This window comes from Hypanus sabinus, unplaced genomic scaffold, assembly GCF_030144855.1.
Source record: "Hypanus sabinus isolate sHypSab1 unplaced genomic scaffold, sHypSab1.hap1 scaffold_699, whole genome shotgun sequence".
In the NCBI taxonomy this organism is placed as follows: domain Eukaryota; kingdom Metazoa; phylum Chordata; class Chondrichthyes; order Myliobatiformes; family Dasyatidae; genus Hypanus; species Hypanus sabinus.
The window spans coordinates 218,950-238,898 of NW_026781551.1; the positions used below are offsets into that span (position 1 = coordinate 218,950).

Consider the following 19,949-nt stretch of genomic DNA (forward strand, 5'->3'; position numbering starts at 1 on the left):
TGAAATCCTAAGGACTTTCTACAGAGCATCCTGACTGGCTGCATCACTGCCTGGTATGGGAACTGTACTTCCCCTAATCTCAGGAACCTGCAGAGAGTGGTGCAGACAGCCCAGTTCATCTGTAGATGTGAACTTCCCACTATTCAGGACATTTACAGAGACAGGTGCGGAAAAAGGGCCCAAAAGATATTGGGGACCCAATTCACCACAACCACTAACTGTTCCTGCTGCTACCATCCAGGAAACGGTACCACAGCAAAAAGACCAACAGGCTCCGGGACATCATCTTCTATCAGGCTATCAGACTGATTAATTCATGCTGATACAATTGCATATCTATGTTATACTGACTGTTCTATGCACAAACTATTTATTATAAATTACTATAAATTACACCACACATTTAGATGGAGATGTAACATAAAGACTTCTACTCCTCATTTACATGAAGGATGTATGTAAGAAAGCCAATTCAATTCAATTCACCCTCTCCACTATCTGTCCTGTCATTCTAGCTCCTATTCCCCCTACAATTCATTTTAACCACATCAGCACCCCCCTCCACCACACTTGCTCTCGCAGCCGTACCACTAGGATATTAGTCCCCTTCCTGTTCTGTTCCCCTAACTAATGAATCCCCTATCACTCCTTTGACTTTCCTCTGCCAGGTAATCCCCCCTAATACTTTCTAAAGTATTCCACCTGTTGTTGTGTGGGATGGCCACAAGAGTACTTTGTGATGCTATTTAACCTAATTTCCCTTCCTGACTGTCACCCAGTTCCCTGTGTCCTGTACCTTGTGTGTAACTCACCTCTCTTCCTGTCATATCTATCACCCCCTCCAACTCCTGGATAATCTAGAATTCAACCATTTCCAGTTCCAACTCCTTAAAGTGCCGGGTTACAAGCTGCAGTTGGATGCACATCTTGTAGGTGAGGGCATCAGGGACACTGGAAGTCTCCCCTCCTTCCCACCAACGTCCCCTCTAATTTGTAATGACAAGTGTGCACATAAATCATGTACCGTGTATTTTTTTTACACCAGTTTCTGTGTTGTACATAAATATTTCCCCTGAACCCTCTCCAGATGACAGACGGTGATGAACTCTGTGATGGCAATGACAATGAATATGAAGGGAAGGGCAGTAGTCTGTCTCACTGGAGTCTGGCACATTTCTGACGTGAAAGTTACTTGTTGCCCAGGGCAAAGGTGTCTGATATAATCATGTACCCAGAGCGAATGGGTCAAAACATGTTCTCGCCTGTAGAAAAGTTCAGAACAAAAGGAGGTGGAACAAACAACACACACACAAAATGCTGAGGAACTCAGCAGGCCGGGCAGCATCTATGGAAAAGAGTACTATTGCTGAATTCCTCCGGCATTTTGTGTGTGTTGCTTGGATTTCCAGCATCTGCAGATTTCCTCTTCTTTGTGATGGGAGGTAGAACAAAGGTGATTTTCTCAACTGCTGATGTAAAAGATTTTGTTCCCTTTCTCCGAGTTCCTCATCCTTGCATTTAGATAGCTGGAGCTCAGCTCTGTCTGAGAGATCCATCGGTTCCCATTCCCTCATCAGCCGGGAGCTCCCCGGGGCCCGTGTACGGATCGTGGGGCTGAGAGAGAGGGAAGAGGGCAGGACTGTCCCGGGATTGTTGGCCACGGTCTCCGGATTTCACAGGAATCGCTCTGAAGTCGGTGTTTAAGATAAAAACACGGAGAATCGCTCTTACCTGTAGCCGACATTTTCAAGGCCTTCTGTGTACTGCGCGCATGTGTGATACTCGGGGACGTCCTCAGCCTGACGCCTGCGCATTTCATCGGCGCTTCAGCGCCGGCAGAATTCTTAACGCATGGCCCTATGGGTAATCACGATGCCATTAAACATTTCTGCAAGCACCGGTTCAATGTCTGTACCTCATTTTTTTCGTGTGTATAGAAAAATCTGCAGCTGTTTTAACGCAGAAAGCGGTTTCCATAAGCAATATACTCAATATCAATGTGTATCTAAGTAAAATGCAGTTATAAAACACAGGAGATTCTGCAGTTGCTGGGAATACAGAGACGCACACATACAAAATGCTGGAGGAACTCTGCAGTTCAAGCAGCAACTAGGCAGCGGAGTACACAGGCTTGGCATGCTGAAGGGGCTCGGTCTAAACGTTGCCTTTTTATGCCTCTCCACAATTGCTGCCTGACTGTTGATTGCCACCAGTATTTTGCAGAAATTAACCACCTTTTTTTTCGATCAACCAGTTTCCAAATGTTTCTAATCTTTCTTTTGCTGCCACATCCTGCTGGTCTGATTCCTCTTCCTCCTCTTTGCAGCCCTAAAGTCTGACTCAATCTGGCAGCTCTTTGGTTTCTGACTCTACACCATCGAAGATTCACTCGCTAATCTGCTGTCAGACTTTAGAGGTGCATTGTGTTAGGAGACCGCAGGTTCGTTTACTGTGAGTGTCCCTTTAATTGCCTGAGTGAGGTGGGTCTGTGACGTGAAACACCAACGGAGGGAGAGAGAGAAGGGGAGGGGAGGGGAAGGGAGGAGAGGTGGAGGACAGGAGGGGAGGAGGGGAGAAGGGGAGAGATAGAGGAGGAGGGGAGGGGGGAGGAGGTGAAGGGGAGAGGGGGAGGGGAGGAATGGAGAATGGAGAGGGGGGAGAGAACGTCAAAATCACAGTGGGTTTATCGTCTTATTCAAACCGGAGAAAATCATGCAGGTGTATAAGGTCATGAGAGGCATTGGTCGTGTGGATAGACAGAGGCTTTCCCCAGGGCTGAAACGGCTAACACGCGGGGGAATAGGTTTAAGCTACTTAGAAGTAGGTACAGAGGAGATGTCAGAGCTAAGTTTTGTTTAAGCAAAGAGCGGTGTGTGTGTGGAATGCACTGCCAGCGACGGTAGTTGAGGCGGATACAATAGGGTCTTTTAAGAGGCTCTTAGATAGGTACGCAGAGCTTAGGAAAATTGGTGGCTATGCGGTATGGTAATACTAGGCAGTTTCTAGAGTATGTTGCATGGTCGGCACAACCATGTGGGCTAAACGTATCTGTAATGTGCTACAGATTTCTATGATTCTATGAAATTCAGTGGAAATCCTTCCTCCCACAGAGTAGTGACTAGTTGCAACCTGTCATTTCAGGGTGAGTGAGAAGGGAATGGCCGGGGTAGATTTTGATATTCTGATATGGAACAGAAACATCGGCAGGGACTTCTCTAGTGAGAAACGGAATTTGATACAGAAGTGATTTATCTGTCACAGATCCACAATATTAAACGCCAGTCTAGTTTAAGGCTAACATCAGCAGAACAGACTCCTCCAATGCTAAGTGACCAGGGTTCAGTCCTGGGTGCGATGAGCAGCCGCAAGAACTGCAGAATCTGACAGTAACGGTCCCTCATGAACCTGCAGCTGCCTTCAGTCACCGTGATGGTGAAACATTTAACACGGAGCTGATTTGAACTTCCTCCCTGATGTGAAGTTGCTGGTGTTGCAGCAGCTGGGATGAGTGAGTAAAACTCTTTGCTCACTCCGGACAGAAATGTGGCCTCTATTTACTGTGAACTCACCGGAGCATCACAAGGTGGGTTAACTGAATGAGTCTCTTCGCACACACGGAGCAAGTGAACGGCCGCTTCCCAGTGGGAAGCTGTTGGTGTATCTGCGAAGGCCGACTGAATCCCTTCCAAAATGAGAGCCAGTGAAGACGTCACAGTGCTCTGAACGTCATGGCGATGTATCCAATCAGATCACGGACATGGACACGTGTTCGAGCTCTCCTTGTAGCGAGTGGGGCGCTGTCTTCTCCAGCATCTCCGCCTCCACATTCAAGAATCGGTGGCATTCAAGCGCTGGTGAACTGACAGATACAGCAGAGTGAGTGTCGCTTTAAGTGCCTGAGGGAGGCGCGGCTGTGACGTCACAAACGCGCTGCAGCAGAGACAGAGAGACAGAGGGGAGGGGAGAGAGGGAGGAGAGGGAGGGGGAGAGAGAGAGTGAGGGAGAGAGCGAGAGGGAGAGGAAGAGAGTGAGAGTGAGAGTGACTTCAGCTTGTCACTGCTACGCCCAAAAGATTGGGTTGATCATCGGCACGCAGTGCACAACGGATGTCTGGCTGTCACTTCGTATAATCCATATGTGTGGATTTGTTGGAGTGTCCTGTGGTATCACTTTTGTTGGGCCTTGCCTGGAATCCGGGTGTTCTGTGGTCACCACTTGAAGACGATATTCCTGTGACTGTCACCTGGTGATCTTTCTAAGTGGATTTCGGAACTAATCGACGGATAAGATCTTCGGCGACTGTTTTCTCGTTTACCCAGCGTGGAATGTGTGTGGAATTCTTCGTAATTGCCTTCTCTCTACGTGTTCGTGAGGATTTACAAATCTCTCCTCTCACTCACTTATTCCGTGGATTACTGAACTTTTCCAATTTACCATCTGAAGACTTTTAGCATTGTATCCCAAGGTTGATAGTTTAGGAGCTATATATACGCATAACACAGTTAATTGCTGTATTTTTCGTTCAATCTTTTAGATTTGGAGTAGATACTAATGAAGAGAGTGTTTTTACCATCGAAACCAGACTCCATGAGTGATCTGTTGCTGCTGGTAGGTAACAATTGCAACAACCCAGCTGTCTGAGGCACAATCCTTTAAAATTCTTGAAAATGACCCAAAACATTGAAAAGAGCGGGGAAGAAGGAGTTTAACCAACTTCGTCCGGAGCCCTGAACAACGTCACAACCACCGTGAGCTCATCCTCTTGTTCAGCCTGGAGAAAATCATGGAGGAAATTCATGCAGGTGTATAAGATGATGAGAGGCATTGGTACCGTGGATAGCCAGAGGCTTTTTCCCAGGGCAGAAACGGCTAACACCAGGGGGAATAGGTTTAATCTGCTTGGAAGTAGGTACAGAGGAGATGTCAGAGCTACGATTTTTAAGCAAAGAGTGGTGTGTGTGTGGAATGCACCGCCAGCGACGGTGGTAGAGGCGGATACAATAGGGTCTTTTAATAGATACATGGAGCTATGCGGGAGGGTAATTCTAAGCAATTTCTAGAGTAAGTTACATAGTCGGCAGAACATTGCGGGCCAAAGCGTCTGTAATGTGTCGTAGATTTCTATGATTCTATGAAATTCAAGAGAAATCTCCTATCCCACGGAGTGGTAACTAGTTGCAGCCTGTCATCTCAGCGAGAGTGAGAGAGGAACGGCAGGGGTAGATTTTGATATACTGATATGGAACAGAAACACTGCCGGAGCCAGATGGGCCGAGTGGCCTTTCTAGTGACATTGTGAAGTCAATTCAATTCAATTCACCCTCTCCACTATCTGTTCTGTCATTCTGGCTCCCATTTCCCCAGCAACTTATTTTAACCACCACACTCTCCACCCACACTAGCACTAGCAAGCCTTACCACTAGGATATCAGTCCCCTCCTGTTCTGTTCCCCTAACTAATGAATTCACTATCACCCCTTTGACTTTTCTCTGTCAGGTAATCTATCCTCCCCACCCCAACAGTTTCTAAAGTGTTCCACCTGTTGTTGTGTGGGATAACAACAAGAGTTCTCTGTGATGGCTATTTAACTTTATTCCGCTTCCTGACTCTCGCCCAGTTTTCTGTGTCCTGCACCTTGTGTGTAACTCACCTTTCTTCATGTCATATCTATCTCCTGCTCCAACTCCTGGATGATCCGGAATTCAACCATTTCCAGTTCCAACTCCTTAAAGTGCAGGGTTACAAGCTGCAGCTGGATGCACACCTTGTAGGTGGGGGCATAAGGGACACTGGAGGTCTCCCCAATTTCCCACAATGTCCCCTCTAATTTGTAATGACCAGTGTGCACATAAATCATGTACCGTGCATTTTTTTACCCAGTGACATGTGCACAGTGAATTTTATACAGAGAGGTAATCATTTTCACAGCGAGCAAATCACTGTCGATAAATACTTTGATATCCCCCGGGTTTGATGGAATTCATCTGCACTCTCACACACACTATGTAGCAGGCCTGTAACGAGTAATGAAGAATCATCTCACCAGAGCTTTTGCACATTGTTCATATGTGGTTTGCTTGCTAAATTATGCTTTAAAAAGTCAGGTTTGCAAAGATTACTCCAAGTCTTTCCACTTGCAAATTCTCCAGCACCTCTTGCATTGTCACAATAGACAATAGACAATAGGTGCAGAAGTAGACCATTCGGCCCCTCGAGTCTGCACCGCCATTCTGAGATCATGGCTGATCATTCACTATCAATCAACCAGTCCCTGCCTTGTCCCCATATCCCTTGATTCCCCTATCCATCAGATATCTATCTAGCTCCTTCTTGAAATCATCCAGAGAATTGGCCTCCACCGTCTTTCGAGGCAGTGCATTCCAGACCCCCACAACTCTCTGGGAGAAGAAGTTTTTCCTTAACTCTGTCCTAAATGACCTACCCCTAATTCTCAAACCATGCCCTCTGGTATTGGACTGTCCCAGCATCTGGAACATATTTCCTGCCTCTATCTTGTCCAATCCCTTAATAATCTTATATGTTTCAATCAGATCCCCTCTCAATCTCCTCAATTCCAGCGTGTACCAGCCCAATCTCTCCAATCTCTCTGCGTAAAACAGCCCTGCCATCCCAGGAATCAACCTAGTGAATCTACGCTGCACTTCCTCAATTGCCAGAATGTCCTTCCTTAAACCTGGAGACCAAAACTGTACACAATATTCCAGGTGTGGTCTCACTAGGGCCCTGTACAAATGAAAAAGGACATCCTTGCTCTTGTACTCAATTCCCCTTGTAATAAAGGCCAACATTCCATTTGCCCTCTTCACTGCCTGTTGCACTTGCTCATTCACCTTCATTGACTGACAAACTAGGACTCCTAGGTCTCTTTGCATTTCTCCCTTACCTAACTCTACACCATTCAGACAATACTCTGCCCTCTTGTTCCTGCTTCCAAAGTGGATAACTTCACATTTATTCACATTGAATGACATCTGCCAAGTATCTGCCCACTCACACAGCCTATCCAAGTCTCCCTGCATTCTCCTAACGTCCTCTTCGCATGTCACACTGCCACCCAGTTTAGTATCGTCAGCAAACTTGCTGATATAGTTTTCAATGCCCTCATCTAAATTGTTGACATAAATCGTAAAGAGCTGTGGTCCCAATACAGAGCCCTGTGGTACCCCACTTGTCACCTCCAGCCAGTCCGAGAAACACCCATTCACTGCTACCCTTTGCTTTCTATCTGCCAACCAGTTTTCTATCCATGTTGAAACCCTGCCCCCAATGCCATGAGCTCTGATTTTACTCACCAATCTCCTATGTGGCATCTTATCGAATGCCTTCTGAAAATCTAGGTACACAACATCCACTGGCTTACCCTCGTCTAACATCCTTGTTACACCCTCAAAAAACTCCAACAGATTAGTCAAGCATGATTTGCCTTTGGAAAACCCATGCTGGCTCAGCCTAATCCTATTACTGCCATCAAGATGTGCCACTATTTCGTCTTTAATAATGGACTCAAGCATCTTCCCCACGACTGACGTTAGGCTAACAGGGCGATAGTTCTCCGTTTTCTCCTTCCCTCCCTTCTTGAAAAGTGGGATAACATTAGCCACTCTCCAATCTTCAGGAACTGATCCTGAATCTAAGGAACATTGGAAAATGATTACCAATGCATCCACAATTTCCTGAGCCACCTCTTTCAGAACCCTCGGATGCAGACCATCTGGACCCGGGGATTTATTAACCTTCAGTCCTACCAGTCTACTCATCACAGTTTCTTTCCTAATGTCAATCTGCCTCAATTCCTCTGATATCTTATGACCCTGGCCCATCCATACATCTGGGAGATTTCTTGTGTCCTCCCTGGTGAAGATAGATCTAAAGTACGCATTAAATTCTGTTGCCATTTCCCTGTTTCCCATAACAATTTCTCCTAATTCATTCTTCAATACACACAGGTAATACCAGTTTCTATATTGGACATAAATATTTCCCCTGAACCCTCCTGAGGAATTGAGGATATATAAACAAAAAACCTATGTAACCTATGTAACCTCTGGCTAAAAGAATAATTGTGACTGAATAGGAATATTTGAACCGAAGTAAACACTGTCTTCAGTGGTTAGCTCAGCCAGGCTCATTGCCAGTTCTCTGTGGCTTGCAGAGAGGCACACTGAGAGCTGATAACATTGTATACTGTACCGTTGTTAGATACCATTATACATTCTACCCTCATTTGAGTAAGGGGCAGAGGACTCACTGATAAGGACAGGAATGAACATCTGTTTGTAATTAAGTCAGGGCTTTGCAAAGGGAATAAGGACTGGACAGTACATCCATCCATAATTAAAACCTCAATATAACAAACTCTGTTATCTAAGTAATTAAGATTTGCACCAACAAACTTGGTGGGCATACCAGTTCAAATAACATCTTGAAATAGTGATGCATGGGGTGTACTATGTATAAATATACGGCTGTAACCTAAGTCAGTCGACTTGTCAGATAGTGGCAGTGCTTACGTGCCTTCCCTTTCACAACTGGGGCTCAAACTCCTGCAGAAGAATGTGCAATAAACTGTGGTGTCAATAAGAAGCTTGTATCTCGAGTTTTATTCAGATTCAGCTTTAACATTTGGCATCACAAACAGGATCTCTATCTACAGAGCACTGAGCAGACGGGCTGAGTAAGCAGCTGAACCACTCTGGGGACTGTGGGGACTGACCGGGAGCCCAATAGGTATTTTACATTTGCCGCTCACTGTTAGTTCCTTTGGATGTATGGTGCCTTGCCCAAGGCTGGTCACATACCTTGACAGGATCGGGAAAAAAATCTGTCAGGAGACTAGTATAAGGTAGGCAAAATTTTTACTAAGTGGGCAGGAGGCAGTATTGGATAAAGTTTACTAAGTGGCCAGGAAGCAGACATGTCAGGTAAATTCATCAATTGAGCAGGAGGTGCCTGCTGGGTAAATTTATCAGATTGTTAATTGAGCAGGAGGCCTTGTGCCTGATAAATTAGTTAGAGATAATCGGTCAATTGCAGTCGATTGATACGAGTGTGCCAGCAGCAGCCCGACACAATTTTGTGTGAGAGTTTTCCGGACGAGGAAAAAGATTTTCAAATGTTTAGTATAGCACTGAGTAAGAAATTGGGGAACAAAATGTGGCCACGGACTGAGGGGGGTGGGGGAAGCCTGGGTTATTACCTCATTAGAACAAGCAGTAAATCTGATATGGAAAAAGAACTGAGGAATGAAGTGGAAATCATTGAAAAGGGAATGGAAGGAAAAGGCAGATGTAAAATGGAAGTCTGCCAGCTATGCCACTGATGGCTTACTGGCTTCAGAATTGGACTTTGAGGCGAGAGGTCTTGAGTTCGAATCCAGCCGACTCCCTTGCACACTTTCATCCGTGCTGGGTTAGAGCTGGTGATCTCTTAAACAAAACAATTCACCCAGCAGAAGGCAATGGCAAACTACTGCTGTAACTTGCCTTGTACATGATTTCCCAACACCGCACAGCGGCGTGGAAGGAAATCCTCGGCTAACTGGAAAAAGTTCCGGATGTGACATACGTTTAAAGTGGAACAGTATATTATCAGCAAGTTGGAGAAATAATGGAATGGGATAGAGGTATGTACTGCAGAAGGAATGCCAAAGGTTGGGAGCCGCTAAAAGCGGAGCGTGAATGGGTGGATGTGATTTGTGGCCTGCTACGGCAGTTTCACAGGAGACCAAGCCTTTAAACTGGAGGGACAAATACCCATTATTAATGACTTACTGCTCCAATGCTTACCAACTAAGTGAGCCAACATTATTAAGACAAATAATATGGATTGGCCTGACAATGACCGAAATCGAATGTGACGAGCTTCGACATATTTTTGGGACCCGACTTTCGAATCCCGATCAACCCCGAAGGGAACTAATATTCTCCTGTTTGATTCTTACTAAGAGAGAGAGGGGGGCAGAACTATTTGACTATGCAGCATGTTTACACTTGTTCGCAGCTTGTGTTTATATAGCTCACAGTTTGTTTTATTTAAGCAAGGACAGTCACAAACACAGTCAGCCGGAGAGAAAGAAAGAAGATGGAAGGTTCGAAACAAAGGACCTAGTGGCCAAAGGCCACTATTTGGACTCTACTATGCCCACAATGTGGGTTGACTATTGATCCAGCGTGTACTGAATGTGTGATTGTCACTTTGATCCACTGGAGTGGATCTGTTGGCTTGGGAGTATCCTGTGAGGACCACTTGTGCTAACCCTTGCCTGGGTGTGGTAATTCACTTGAAGAGGTACCCTTGTGACCAATCACTGTTGGTGATAATTCGTATAATCCATATGGGGATGTTGTTGGAGTATCTCGCGGCTACCACTTTTGTTAACCCTTAGCCGGATTCGGGTGTGTTATGTGGTAACCACTTGTGAGAAGGGATATTCTGTGGAAATCACTGTCGGTAATACTTTGTGTGTTGGATCTGGATTGGGAGTACCTTGTGGAATCTACCTGTGTGTCAACCCTTGCTTGTGTGGTAGTTCCTTCTGAAGACAGTACGCCTCTGATAAGCTGCTTCTGGCGATAATTTGTATGTAGATTTAGAACGACGACGGATAGAACCTACAGCGACTGTTAACCTGTCATTTATTCCATGGCTGAACTGAACTTTCATAGTTCACCATCTCAAGACTTTAAGCTTGGTATTCCCTGAGCTCAAAGGTTTGGGAGTTATATTTACACGTATGTGTACTCATAACACTTTTGAACTTTTGATTATTTTGCTTAATTTGTTATATTATAAGTAGATACGAATAAAGAGAGTGGTTTTAACATCAAAACCAGACTCCAGGTGTGGTCTATAGCTGCTGGTTCATTTAAACCAATTGGGTACGTAACGGTGCTGCTCGTGTTTATGTCTTTAAGAGGGCTCACCCCAGCACCCGGGGGCCCTCATGTTAACACCTTTCTGTCTCTCTGTCACACCTATGCCAAGCAGGTAGAACCAGAGGCCTGCTGGGTTTGTGCTGAAATTCCTCGGTATGGTAAAAGTATGATTCAAATGTCAGTAATCCTGCTCAACTAGAGTGAGGAACTATCTGCCTGGGCTTTTTCAAATAACACCCGGGGAAGAGAGTGAGGAACTGTTGTCCAGTCTGTGATGACCGTGGCTGTCAGTGTTTTGAGGGATGGTGTCTCAGGGCCCCACCAAGCGGAACTTCCTACGCTGGGAAACATGCATCCTGGCCATATCTGCAGGAGCCCAGCAGCCGAGAGGAATAACTGAGACTGAGCGATTTTTGATGATAGTTTTTCTCTCCTATAGCGTAGCCAGAAATTCATGAGAGATAATCAATTTGGCTATAAGAACTTCAGGAGCTGGCCACAATGCTGCAGGGGCCCTGTGACAGAAACACAGGCCCAAGTAACAGAAACATCCATTGAAATGATTGCAATCTGGCAAACAGTCGTACAGAATCGTACGACTTTAGATTTTATCCTAGCTGAGAAAGGGGGAACCTGTGCTATTATTGACACAGAATGCAGCACCTATATCCCTGATGAGTCTACTAACGTTACATCCCTCTCCAAGCACACTGTCAAGGAGACTGACAGCATCAAGAAAGTAGGGCAGGATTTACACGGGTTCACCGAAGGGTTGAAATGGTGATCTTCAAAGGCCTGTAAGGTAATATGTGGGGCATAGTCCTAATCCTATGTCCTAAAAGTTGTACATATCATTGTTATAATTACTGATGTATGTTGTTTTTCCCCACTGAGAAGTCAATGCTGTACTCAGTTGTTTTCTCTGTAAAAAAGTTACTGCTTTGTTGATCATGTAATGATCTAAAGAAGGGAATGATAAAGTATGTAAAAGGGTTAACACTTCGTTAATCTATAACAGCCTGTTTTTCTGAAAGAAACTGCTGATGATCAACAGATGTACTAAGCCATGCTGAGCCATATTTCTTCTTGAGGGTAGCTAGCTACGGTTTCAGGATGCTTATCTCCTTGTGCACTCATGTGTAGAGATAGGACAGCTTCTGTCTGTTCTGTGTGTGTGAGCCATTATGACTATTTTGTAATTTGTCTTTAGGGGCTGTCATAGTAAATAACTTTGGCTCCATCCAGTCTTGTGTGGGGGAGTATCTGGACAGATAAATTTATTGTGTAAGGGGAATTGGTGGATAGGGTGGTAGCATTCACAGTCTGTTCCTGTCTGAGTGACTAACTGAGTACGCCCCGGGTGCTTGGAACAAAGAGTTTGTACCATACGGTCTCTGAGTGACTTTATCTGGATTCAACTTCCACAGAATGGGAGTGGTTTTAAAGGGCTGGGCTGCTGGAAGCACATCACCAGACCGGGACTGATTGCAACTGGGTCTGACAGAAGCATAACTGGTTCTTCTGGGGACATTCAGTCTCACTCCAGCTATTTCCTACCTTCCCTTGTACAGGTATGTAATGTCCAAAGGACATGTTTTTGAGTAAATGAGACTCACCAAACTTTCTCCTGACTGAATCACTGGGAAATCCGAGTCTCTTGATGCAGAGTTGTTCTCTCCAGTTGCTGTTCTCAGTCCTCGGGCCAATTCACTTGTTGCTGTTCTCTCGTCTTCAGCTGTGGTTTGCTTCCAGTTGGGGTTTTTCTTCAAATAAACTTCTCACCGCAGGTCTAACTTTAACCAGAGAGATAATGAAGTATGTTAACATTAAAAAGGAGAACCAAACATTTCTGCTCAATGTTACTAAGAACAAAACTCACTGAAATTTAAACATTGAAGGCAGATATAATGATCGCAGTGAACAATTTATTGTCCCTCACACATCACAAAACGATATGGGACAAGGAGGAGCCATCATACAGTCAGGAACAGAATTATGTGATTTGATCCATCTGGTCTGCCCCACCATTTACCATGGCTGATTTTTATTCCAACACCATATTCCTGCCTTCCTCCTGTAACCCTGAGCTACTCACCAATCATGAATATATTACTTTGTGTCATAAATATACAAAATGGCAGCCTCAACCAACCTCTGCAGCAACAAATTCCACAGATCAGACATCTTCTGGCCAAAAAATTCTTCTCATCTCAGTTTTAAAGGGAAGCATCTTTTTTCTGAGACCGTGCTGTCAGATCACAGACTCTACTTCTGATGGAAACATCCTCTCCATGTCCACTGTATCCAGGCTTTTCAGCATTCTGTGTGTTTACTTATCCATACATCCCTCCCACAACTCCCCAATGTCCCTCTGAACTCCATTGAGCACAGGTCCAGAACCATCAAATGCTCCTCATACATAACAATGATTATTCCTGAGATTATTTTTGGAAACCATGTTTACAAGCAGCAATTGTACTGAACACATTTCCAGGAATAAGAGATAAATTGATACCAGGATAATTTACAGAGTAAGTTGAGATTTCTCTATTGTTCTACTAGCACAGAATGAGCCATTTCCATTTCCAGGTTAATTTCTGGAAATATAAACCATTCCAAGGTAAATGTAATAAAAAGAAACTAGAATTATCAGAAATTCTCAGTAGGTAAGGAACAGCTTTGGGAGAGGAACAAACTTTACAATTCAGGGTAATAATGTTTTGTCAGAATGACCAAGCATTTTCAGTTTTTATTGCAGATCTCCAGCAACTTGAGATTCTGCCTGATTTCCACCGAGTGACAGACAGATGACAGTGAAAGGGGGATTTCGAAGCATAGTTTGAACACCAAACTCAGGGTCTATCTCTACTGTTGTAAACACGGAACAGCCCATTTACTCACAGCCTCTCCCTGTGAGGATGGAATGGGAACACATCCTCTCCTCAGACTGGCAGTCATTGCTTCCAAAGGAACTCCAGAAAGAAACATCTGATCCCAGACGAGAAATACTCGATCAACACCTCACAAGCCCAAACAGCTCAATCCCCGGGTCCACTTTCCCTGGATCAAAAACTATGATATCCCAGGACCCAACCTCACAGAGTCACACAGCTTAATCTGCCACTCACCGACCCTGAGAGTCTCACACATTGTCCCCACATCTCACACTGGGTAGTGCAATCCAGGATTTCCCCACAACCAATGTCCAGCTGCTCGAAGAAGGACATCCATCCAGCCCCATCTGTAGAAGCACTAAGCAAAGTCAAAGCCAAAACACCAGCAGTTCCATTTCCCTGGAATGCTGATCACAGGACTAGAGCCCAAGCACCAACTCTCCCAGAACTCTTTGCTGACTGTAATATGATGAAGTGTGTCAGGCAGTCACAGTTCACAAAATAGGACTCCACACCAATGCACAACAGAACTGGCACCTGATGAGCCTCTGGCTTTCCAGCTGACAAAAACTGATTCTGGAAACAACTCAGCAAGGCCGAAGGTGTAAAAGAATACTTCACAATGAAGCCAAGAATGATTGCCGATATATATCACTAAAGAGGTGTGACACAGGGTGGACCAAGGTTGACCCAGATAGTTGATGCATGTCACTGACGTTGGTGGGAGAGAGACTGGACAGAGGTTGAACAAGATGGGCAGGGAATGAGCAGATGGAATGAGGTGGAGAAGAAATCAAGGACGATCAATTATGGTTCTCCAGCAATACATAGATACTGAATTAATAGTACTCACTACTGTATAAAGGATCTTAAAATGACAAAGTTAGAACAAAACAACAAGAACTTTGCCATATATACTTTGAACCCTCACCAAATTTTTATCAACACACCATAGAAAGTTTCCCATTCAGACACTTCATGCTTTTCATGGTAACTGCTCTGCCCGTGACTGTGAGGAACAGCAGAGACCTTTGGACCCAGATCAGCACATCACAGAAACCATTCTCACACTGGACTTTCCAGTCCCTCAGGAAAGCAGGTAGTGAAATCAAAGATCCCCACAACCTGGTACATTCTCCTTCCTCACCCACCCCAGTCCGGGAGAAGACACCAGCCAAAAAGCTCAAAGACAAATGCGAGGAGGCTCAGGAAGTGAGACAAGTTGGGGGAAGTTAACGGGACTCAGTGGCCAACATCAGATTCCCCAACACAACATGGAGGAAGCATCACCTCACATACGGGGACTCTGACCGCACACCACATGATCTTGAGTCACAAACCAGAGGGCGGGGTAGATCTGTGTTAAACAGCCTCATGTGACCTGTTGGTGGGTCTCCCATTTCAACTCTGTGGAAATAAAGTGCCTGGGCTCCTGGTTTAGATCGTTCAATGCAGATTAAGTGACATCTACATATTTTTGAAGAGCCCAGATAATAGGAAAATAAATGAGTAATTGGCCCTCAGTTCAGCACTCACGGCTAACATTGGATCTCCCCTCTCGGGATCGGTCTCAATACTCACTGATGGGAAAACGATATCTTCGGCCCGCAGACTGTGATCTGATCCCTGGCTTCCTTACCCAGGAGGGGAGGACCCTTTCCCAATCCCGCAGACGATCCGCTTCAGCACTGAGCAGAAAGGAAAACACCACCCAACCGGAGGCAGTGAGCATGCGCGAAGAGTTAGTTACATCTGTGGATAAATGGGAGGGGCAAACAGGATCACGTGACTGGTGGGGTCTCCTCCCCCCCCCCCCAGGCAGAGAGTTCAGCTACCCACCACTTCTGTGGAAAGAGACAAACTTGCCGCTCACATCTCCTCTCACCTTAAATGTATTAGACATTTCAACCCCCAGGAAAAATATATTATCTGTCCACACAGATTCATAATCAGGTTTATTATCACTGGCGTGTGGTGTAAACTTTGTTAACTTTGCAGCAGCATTTCAATGCAAGACATAATATAGACGAAAAAGAAAACACAAAATAAAATAATAAGAATTACAGTATATGTATATCTGGGACCATTACATCGTGATTGTTATAAATGACTTGCATGAGGAAGTGAAGCGATGTGTTAGTAAATTTGCTTTTGACACAAATGTTGGGGGTGTTGTGGATAGTGTGGAGGGCTGTCAGAGGTCACAGTAGGATACCGAAAGGATGCAAAACTGGGCTGAGAAGTTGCAAATGGATTTCAATCTGGATAAGTTTGAAGTTGTTCAATTTATTAGGTCAAACATGATGGCAGAATATAGCATTAATGGTAAGCCTCTTCACAGTGTGGAGGATCAGCGGGATCTTGGGGTCTGAGTCCAGAGGACACTCAAACCTACTATGCAGGTTGACTCTGTGGTTAAGACGACAAACGGTGCATTGACCTTTATTAATCGTGGAATTGAGTTTAGGAGCCGAGAGGTTTTGTTGCAGCTATATAGGACCCTGGTCACACTCCACTGTGCTCACTACAGGAAGAATGTGGAAACCTTAGAAAGGGTGCAGAGGCACGTTACAAGGATGTTGCCTGGATTGGGGAGCATACCTTATGAGAATAGGTTGAGTGAACTCGGCCTTTTCTCCTTGGAGCGACAGAGGATGAGAGGTGACCTGATAGAAGTTTATAAGTTTATGAGAGGCATTGATCATGTGGATAGTCAGAGGCCTTTTCCCAGCGCTGAACTGGTTACCACAAGAGGGCACAGGTTTAAGGTGCTGGGGAGTACGTACAGAGGAGATATCAGGGGTGAGTTTTTTTTTTGGTCAGAGATTGGTGGAGAGTGGTGTAATGGGCTGCCGGCAATGTTTATGGAGGTGGGCATAATAGGGTCTTTTCGGAGATTTTTGGATAGGTACCTGGCGGCACTGGAGAAAAACTAACTTAGAAAAATAGAGGGCAATGGGTAACTATAGTAATTTCTAAGGTAGGGACATGTCAGCACGACTTTGTGGGCCAAAGGGCCTGTACTGTTCTGTAGGTTTCTATTATTCTATGAATAAATTAAAAATCATGCAAAAAGCAGAAATACTATATATTTATATTGAGGTTGTGTTCAAGGGTTCAATGTCCATTTGGCTATCAGATGGCAGAGGGGAAGAAACTGTTCCTGTATCACTGAGAGAGTGCCTTCAGGCTTCTGTACCTCCCTCTCTGATGGTAACTTTGAGAAAAGGGCAGCCCTGGGTGCTGGAGTTCGTTAATAATGGACGCTGCCTTTCTGAGACACTGCTTCTAATCCTTTGGTAATCTTATAAACGTCTATTCAGTCTCATCCCAGCCGGCACGTCGCCAGAGAAAACAACTCAAGTTTGTCCAACCTCTCGTTATAGCTCATGCCCTCTATTCCAGGCAGTGTCCTGGTAAACCTCTTCTGCGCCCTCTCCAAAGCCCCGACATGCTTCAGAGAACGAGAGCGACCACAACTGTATGAAACACTCCAGATGTGGCCTAATTAATCTTATAAAGCTGCAACACAACTTCCAGACTTTTGAACACAATGATAAAGAGAACCACACCATTTGCCTTCTTAATCTGTGCAGATCAATCTGTGCGGTCGCTTTCAGGGACTCCAAGATCCCTCTGATCATCAACACTATTCAGTGTCTTGCATTTAACAGTGTACTCTCTCTTTACATTCCACCGACCGAGCTGCGAAGATGATCATCAATAATCAAATCTCACTGAGATTTCTCAGGTCCTGTTGAATTTATTGCCAAGTGTACAAGTACGGGAAGGTACAGGTACAGAGAAACACTGACTTGTAGCAGCATCACAGGAAAGTACATTCAGATAACACACGGAACACAAATTATACGATTCTCTGTCAGTAACAGTATAGAAATATGTTTACGTCATCCTGCTAATAGGACCCGAACAACAGGGGCTGAGCGGCAGCTCATCTCAGAGACCTTGTGAGACCTTCACACCGAACCGACCCCGGCAGATTCTGTGAAGGAAGCGAGGCGAGGCCGCCAGTCCGGGAAAGTTCATCCCCTCCCCCTTCAGGATTCACCGATCACCTTCTGTTTCTCTCTCCCTTCCCCACCCCCACCTTTTATTCTCCAATCCTGCCGAAGGGTTTCGGCCGGTTATGTCGACTGTACTCTTTTCTTAGATGCTGCCCGGCCTGCTGAGTTCCTCCAGCATTTTGTGCGCGTTGCTCGCAATTCCAGCAACTGCAGAATTTCTTAGTTTTTCAGGAAAGTTAACTCACTACCCACCGTCAGAACTCCCCGATCGGGACCGGCTTCAATACTCACCGAAGGAAAATTGTTGGTGTTGCCCCGCAGAGAATAATCCGTCTCCGGCTCCCCGTCCAAGGGGGCGAGAACCCACTCCCCATCCCGATCTCACCACCGACCCGGTTTCACAAAGAACGAAAAAAACAGCACTGCCAAGCCCGGGAATGTGAGCATGCGCAATGTGCTAATTGCGTCATAAGGCGGTGGGCGGGGCCTCGGAAACAAACCCGAAGATGCTTCCGATCTGCGGTAAAACGGGATCACGTGACGAGTGGAGGGTCTCTCAAGTCACCCGTTGACTGTTCCTCGCCCTTCACACCCTGCCCTTCCCACCGCCGCATTTCCCACATTATTTTATTATTTCCCTATATTATTTCCAAATTTAAACCAGATACGTATTTAGTTTTTCCCACCATATCTTCCCCGGTCCCGTTCCCTCCAGCCCCAAGTCACAGAGCGTTCAGAGTTAGAGTTTCGATTCCCATCCCAGTCAGAAACTGAATTCAGACCCAAACCGGAAATGTGCAGGTTTCATTTAAATCAGTCTATGTCAGTAAACAATAATTTCTATTCACATTCCTCCGGCCTCACTGATCAGGAACACTGAATCATTAAGTGAGAAACAGCAGCAGGAGGCCATTCAGCCCTTCTAATCATCAACAAAATAGCGGCTGCTCTCCCTTCTTAGCCATAAACTTCTGCCCGATCCTCTTTTCCTCGATTCCCCTCGGTCTCCACACATCTGCTTTTCTCTGTTTTATGTGAGGACGATCACTGAGTCTTCACCACCCTCTGTGGTGGGGATTTACAAACATTCACCACCCTCAGAGTGGAGACATTTCCCCTCATCTCAGTCCCGGACAGTCCATCCATGTTTCAGAGACTGGGATCCCTGGTTCAACCGGTAATGATGTTGTGCATTTCAATGTGTTCACCTTTCAGTCCTCGCTTCTCTAAATGAAAGGGTTATCGCATTTGATCTTTCTTCATATGATGACCCCACCACTCCAGGGATTAGTCTGGTGAATCTTCATTGTACGCTTTATAGCAAATACTCTCTAACCTCTTTGTTAATCCTCTGTGGAATTAATTTCCATCTTCTGCAGCACCGTGATGGTCCAACCACTTACTTCCCACCCTTGTCACTATTTCCACCTTCCACCTCCCCCCCCTCACCTGGATCCACCTCTCACTCCCCAGCTCTTGCCCCATCCCCACCTCTTTTCTCTGACTATTTCCCGTCTACTCTCAGTCCAGAGGGAGGGTCTCGGCCCGAAATGTTGACGGTCCATTTCCCTCCACAGATGCTGCTCGGCCCACTGAGTTCCTCAGGCAGCGTCTTTGTATCCTGCTAAACTAACAGCCTGACAATGTGGACCATGGATACCCCTGTCACCGTCATGGGCTGCGAGATGGTGACTGAGGAAGAAGCTTGTTGACGGAGGATACCCAGAGGCGAGCAGGTCAGGCACAGAATCAGGAATTGAATTGAATTGACTTTATTTCATACATTCATGAGGAGTATGTCTCCATCTAAATGTGCAAAGTGCAATCATAGTAATTTATAAGAGTTTATAATAATTAAAACAGACAATGTAATATAGAGTACATTCAAGTCAGCGTCAGTTCATCAGTCTGATGGCCTGGTGAAAGAAGCTGTCCCAGAGCCTGTTGGTCCTGGCTTTTATGCTGTTATGATGGTAGCAGCTGGAATAGAGTGACAGAGATGTGATTTCCTATGTCACGGGTATAGACAGTCGTCTCAAGTGAGGAGTTTGTGTGGAGATGCAGCTTCCCTGGAGGTGGAGGAAAGAGGACACACCAACAGGTGGAACCAGCTGTGGGAAGACATGGTTTGTCA

General features: G+C 45.4%; 1 long non-coding RNA gene across 1 annotated transcript; it reads right to left on the minus strand.

The window, feature by feature from the left end:
* Window positions 1-1,729: 1,729 nt before the first annotated feature.
* LOC132389911 (uncharacterized) lies at window positions 1,730-18,241 on the minus strand. The gene is made up of 3 exons (XR_009510725.1): window positions 18,107-18,241; window positions 12,513-12,689; window positions 1,730-1,857 (listed from the first exon to the last, which is right to left on the minus strand). It is a non-coding gene; the product is annotated as an uncharacterized LOC132389911 (long non-coding RNA).
* Between the last annotated feature and the right edge of the window lie 1,708 nt (window positions 18,242-19,949).